Source organism: Jaculus jaculus, chromosome 2 (genome assembly GCF_020740685.1).
Source record: "Jaculus jaculus isolate mJacJac1 chromosome 2, mJacJac1.mat.Y.cur, whole genome shotgun sequence".
NCBI lineage: Eukaryota > Metazoa > Chordata > Mammalia > Rodentia > Dipodidae > Jaculus > Jaculus jaculus.
The window spans coordinates 189,166,593-189,172,381 of record NC_059103.1 but is presented as its reverse complement, the minus strand read 5'-3'; the positions used below and the strand labels follow the sequence as shown (position 1 = coordinate 189,172,381).

Here is a 5,789-nt window from a genome sequence, read left to right as displayed (position 1 = left end):
TCCATAATTACAACTGCAATTCAAGGGGACAGAGTCATGGAAAGCCAGTTAATATAACAAAAAAAGTGGACACAACACCACTGAATTCTAGGCCTCACATTACTAGTATGTCGTCCCATTCTCAGATGTTTATTCCCATAAAGTTTCAAAGGTAAGCTTTGGTTGGTCATTGGGGATGTTCTTGACTCTGAAGCACCTTTTGGCATTAAGTAAAATGATGTTGAAACAATGCAGATTTTGTTTGTTCAATGAAGGAAAAGAAAAAGATGCAAGCCCTTGGATCTCAAACCAGTTTTCCCATTAAAAAGAGATGAGAAGTAGAGAAAGGACAAAAGGAAACAGGTAATATAAAAGAAAAAAGGAGGCTAAGTTGGAGGAAGGGACAAGAAGAAGAAATGGGAGAGGAAATACATTGGTGTGAAAATATCAGAATGAAACCTAATTCTTTGTAAGGTAATAAAATTTAAAATAAATAAAAGATGTAGAAAGCCTTGTTTGAATCATTTACTATGGAGTGAGGATGGTTGGGGAGAAGTGAGTTCAGAGACTGAAATTTCTCCTCGTGGGAAATAGAAATAATCTCATTAAGCAAAATCATAGTTCATCAGGTTCATCTTCCTATGGTTCTAAACTAGAGACATTCTGTAATTTAGAAATGTCATGATAGTAACAGAAACTTTACCCTGTTGATAATTTGCATGTATTTTGTTTGTATTTTAATTCAGATTCTGATCAAGGAAAGCACCTTCCTATGACAAATGTACAAAAACCAGAGTGAGAGCAGGAATAAAACTTTTCATTGTCTGTATTTCATGACCACATTCACTGATGTAGATGATTTCCCATTGGTAGAACATACAGCTACTGGCTGAACTCAGATACAAAGAAGACAGGGATCTGAAAAGATGCCAGCATTGTGCTCGTGGTTGGAAAACAAGAAGCTTATTCTCTTAGGAACTATATGGTAGAACCTAGTATGGGTGTTAATCTGGGGTGTGAATCACAATCATCTATCAAACAAACTTTATATGCCACAGAGTTCTAGTTCAGTGCATCTGAATCAATATCCTTGATTTTCTTATAACAAGTTGATTGTGACATAATTTACAAACCACATAAATTGGCTCTTTAAAAGTATACAGCTCAATGGATTATAGTATATTTGGAAAGTTTTGCAACCATGACCATTACCTAATCTCAGCATACTTTATTCCCCTGTCCCTGCAAAGAAATCTATCTTAGGACCATTAGCAGTCACGCCCAGCTTCCCCCTCGCTGGCAGCCATAAATATACTTTCTATAGCTATGGATTTGCCTGTTCTGGACCTTTACTAATATGTGATATCATACTTTATGTGGCCTTGTGGGACTGGCTTTTACACTTAACATAATGTCTTCAAGGTTGGTCATTGTAGCCTACACCAGTACTCATTCATTTTCATCAGTGAATGCTGCCCATTATACAATTTTATCACACTTTGTTTATTTATTCGCCAACTGTAGGTGTTTGTGTAATTTTCACATTTTGACTATTTGTGTTTCTATAAATATTTGTTTACATGTTTTGTGATACATAATAGATGTAATGGTCTGAAAGGCTAAAAATATATTATTACATATAACTAAATCAATATGTAAAACAGCATAAATAATACTATCCTTTTTTCCCCATTCTTTGAGGCAGGATCTCACTCTAGTCAACGCTGACTTGGAACTCACTCTGGCTGGCCCAGGCTGGCCTCAAATCACAGTGATCCTTCTGTCTGTGCCTCCTGAAAGCTGGGATCACAGGGGTGTGCCATCAAACACAGAATGTGTTGAATTTTTTATAAAAGTAATTATTCATTATATATACACATACATATAAAAATTTTAAAAAACAAAAAAGAATCATTACATCTTGGAGCCACAAGATATAAAATTGTAATTCTACCCTTTTAGATATTTATATTGATTAAAATTTTTAAAAAATAAGTTTTATAGTGAAAAAGACTTTATGAAGATGAAATATATAATTTATTAATGATCTCAATTCTTGCAGCAATCATTTCCCATGATCATAAATAATTATGAGTTGGATAAAGCTTGGAATCCATGTTATCTTCCACTGGGCACTTTCTTTTTTAAAGATTTATTTTTATTTATTTATTAGAGACAGAGAGAGAGGGAGGGAGAGAGAAATAGAGTGAGAATGGGTGTTCCAAGGCTTCCAGCCACTGCCAACGAATTCCAGATGCAGATGCCACCATGTGCATCTGCCTTACATGGGACCTGGAGACTCAAACCTGGATCCTTAGGTTTCTCAGGCATACACCTTAACCACTAATCCATCTCTCCACTGCCCCCCGGGCACTTTCTATAGATGACAATTCAATTCAATAATACTTTATCCTCATAAATATTTCTTGAACAATTATAAAGTGATGGACACAAAATTATTTATCTTGCTTCATTTAATCTTTAGAATATTCCTTTGGAATATTCCTTCAGAATATTCCTGTTTTATATGCATAAAAACAATTAAAGAGATATTGTTTTGCCAAAATCCCTAAGCCAATTCAATATTAGTGAGATAAACTCTGTCTCCAACTATAGCTTCTTTCCTTAACAGCCTACAAAACAAGTTTTTTACTTAAATTAATAAACAAACTAAGAAATTTTTCCAAGTTAAAGGCCATAACATTCCTGTATTTCTTTTATATTAATTGATAAGGCTGTGGCATCTAATTCCATGGACACAAAGGAGAGGTCCCTTCACCCCAGCCAGTGAAAAAGCTATCACATACTTGTCACATACAACTAATGTCAAACCCTCATTTAGAAATTTGTAATAATAAGAAATATTACTCCAGGATGGAATTTTTTATACTTAAAGAGCTAGCTTTACATTTCAGCCCTCATGGTTGGCTGAATCCACGATTAATTGCAAAAACAACCCATCTTGCAAAATATTTTGTTTTCAAAATAAATTTCTGATAAAGGGATATTGTGTCTTGTGTTTCAGAATGAAGGTGACTGAACATTAACAAAAGCCTAGAAAATGAACTGAAGTTGCCTGTTTGGTTTATGATCACTAGAGATGTTTATGAATTAATAACAAATACAATTGAAATTTAGTTGTAGAAAGGAGTACTTGTAGATTAAATGAAATCCATGCTAGATTGATACTGTTGGTTCTTTTTGTTTTTTTTAGAGTTGGGGGTCTTACCATGTAGCCTTGGTTGGCACTCTATGCAGCACAAAGTAGCTTCAGACTGTGGCAATCCTCTTGCCTTTCTCTCCCATGGCTGGGATCAGTATAAATACATTTTTATGTAGCTTTATAGCAAGATTATTGGCAAAACATTTTTTTTGGCATGATTTCTATGTCATCATAGTCTTTGATTCAAACCCATCCGACTCCTGGAGAAGAAATATATCCATTAGAAAGACAGGTTTCACCAAGAAGAGAAGGTTTAGAAGATCTGAATTCAAATGTAAAGATTGCTGTGAACTAGTAGCATGATCTTGGAAAATTCATTCAAATTTTGAGCCCTTTAATTATTTTTTTTGTAAAATGGAATAATAATGCTCAACCTATCAATTTCGTAGGATTTCTAAATAGCTTTGAGATATCACTCTTGGATTATATGGTCTATGACACAACTTACCTTAAAGAAATAATGTTGGGATCTCTTGGTTCCATGTAATCACACAAGACCTCGATGAAAGAGCTTTCTTCAAAACTGAAAAAGAAGTTAGGGAGATTGATACCATTGCCAATTTGAAGATGGAAATGTCCACATTACAGTAATACAGGCTGCCCATAGACCTTGACATCAGCCCTTGGCTGACATCAACCAGGAAATAAGGACATTATTCCAATGACCAAACTAGAGTCTTGTGACAACCTGAGTGAATTTAGAAGCGGAATCTTCCCCCGGTCTTTCAGGTAGGAGCTCAGTGTGAAATGTAGAAGATACCTTGACTTTGGCCTTGTCAATGCTAAGCTGAAGATGGTAACAAGCCTCCAAGGCTTCTAAACTCTGACTGGGGAGTAGTCTCTCTCTCTCTCTCTCTCTCTCTCTCTCTCTCTCTCTCTCTCTGTGTGTGTGTGTGTGTGTGTGTGCGTGGTGTTGTTTTTAGCTCCTAAGTTTGTGACAACAGACATATACAAACACTATATCACTGTTAATGGGGAAGGGGTACATGTTAAAAGGAAAGAGGTAGAACTCAATGATGTTAGCTAAAATAAATAATAAAAGATTATTCTTAGTCTTACTACATCTTTAAAAATAATTGAGGTACCTGTTAATGCAAGAAAAAGACATGAAACATCCCACAATTAATAATAGTCACATCTGAGAAAAGTAGGATTAGAAGTAGAGGAATGATAAATAGCTTTCTTTACTTTATGCAATATTGTATTTTTATTATATAATTATCAGGAAATAATTTCATAATTTAAAAAAAAAAAAACTAGGTAAAGTACATGGGACTTCTACTGGGTAAATTGCTACCCCCAAAATACTCAAAAAACACATTTGTGGCACTGCAGCTACTATGATCTGACATCTTGCACTTAAACCCAGAACCCACTACCAAGGATTCACTTCCCAAGTTGGCACCCACATATCAACCTGCACCTCTTTAAAATGTACTTCCTTGTATACTACTGCTGAAAATTCACAAGATGATTGACAGGGTAAAAGACAAAAAGATTCCAGAGAAACTGACCCCAAACTTCTTACAACTCACTTCACTGGAGGCATCAGAGGAAACAGGCATGGAAAAGGTGTCAGACTTGCTCAGATATCTTCCCTCGTCTTGGAAAGATCACCAAAATCCTGTGTGCAGAATATTCAGTCAGGCCTTTTTTTTTTTTTTTTTTTTTTACTCTAATTTATGCTTCTTTTCTGTCTGAAATCAACTCGCCACTTTACAAAATTTAAATTGACAAAGGCTTTACATAGACACTTTCTAGTGCTGCTGATGAAAGCCAAGGTGAATACTACCTTCAACCAAATATTCTCAGGTTAATACACGAAGTCACATATCTACAGAAACATGCAAGTGGGGCTTCCTCATGCAAGCATTGCTCCTTTGGTCAGATTTTCTCCTCCCTAGTGGATGACTACAATATTCATTCCTCTACTGTTTGCCAAGGTTCATGAAGTTCTCCAACCATGTTTATCTGCCTAATTATATAGTACAACCTGTGTTTGGAAAGCTAGTTCCATTTCATTATAGTTTCCCACAGGCAAAACAAAAAAAAATATTTGTTTAAACTTATCCTCTGAACAAAAACAATGACTGTTTTCTTATTCAATGTGGCTCTGAACATTAAAGTGATGAAAACAATGCCTCTCTGTGAATAGAGTAAGAGAATCTTCACAACGGGGTGATCAGCAACATAACAAACTCATTCCCTTGGATTGCTTAGAAGACAGCATCTCTGGTCCTTCTTACCACACACCTGTTCCCAACCGCTACTTATGGTCACTGAGGTCTGTCTTGTTTGGTTTCTCCTCTTCCAAGGATCACATCTCTCCCGGGATGATACAGGCTTCTGCATAACTTTCTAACATCTAGCATCCTGCAGACCCTTCTGGATTTCTCTCCGAGCTCTTTGAGTAGGTGACTCTACTCACCTGTGTTATGAAAGTCTTAGGTATCTGGGAATAAGATGAATCAGGTTTAGGATGTTTAAGCTTTTCTTTGGGACATCCCAGTTAGACCACATATGTGTGTCCTTGAGCATAGTTACTCACCCCCGCAACCACATCAAAAACAGGAATAAGAAATGCTTA

The 5,789-nt window shown here is 35.8% G+C and overlaps 1 long non-coding RNA gene across 1 annotated transcript; it reads right to left on the bottom strand.

The window, feature by feature from the left end:
* Positions 1-3,287: 3,287 nt before the first annotated feature.
* Positions 3,288-4,829, bottom strand: LOC123458579. Its single transcript, XR_006635725.1, has 3 exons — positions 4,738-4,829; positions 3,651-3,725; positions 3,288-3,402 (listed from the first exon to the last, which is right to left on the bottom strand). It is a non-coding gene; the product is annotated as an uncharacterized LOC123458579 (long non-coding RNA).
* Between the last annotated feature and the right edge of the window lie 960 nt (positions 4,830-5,789).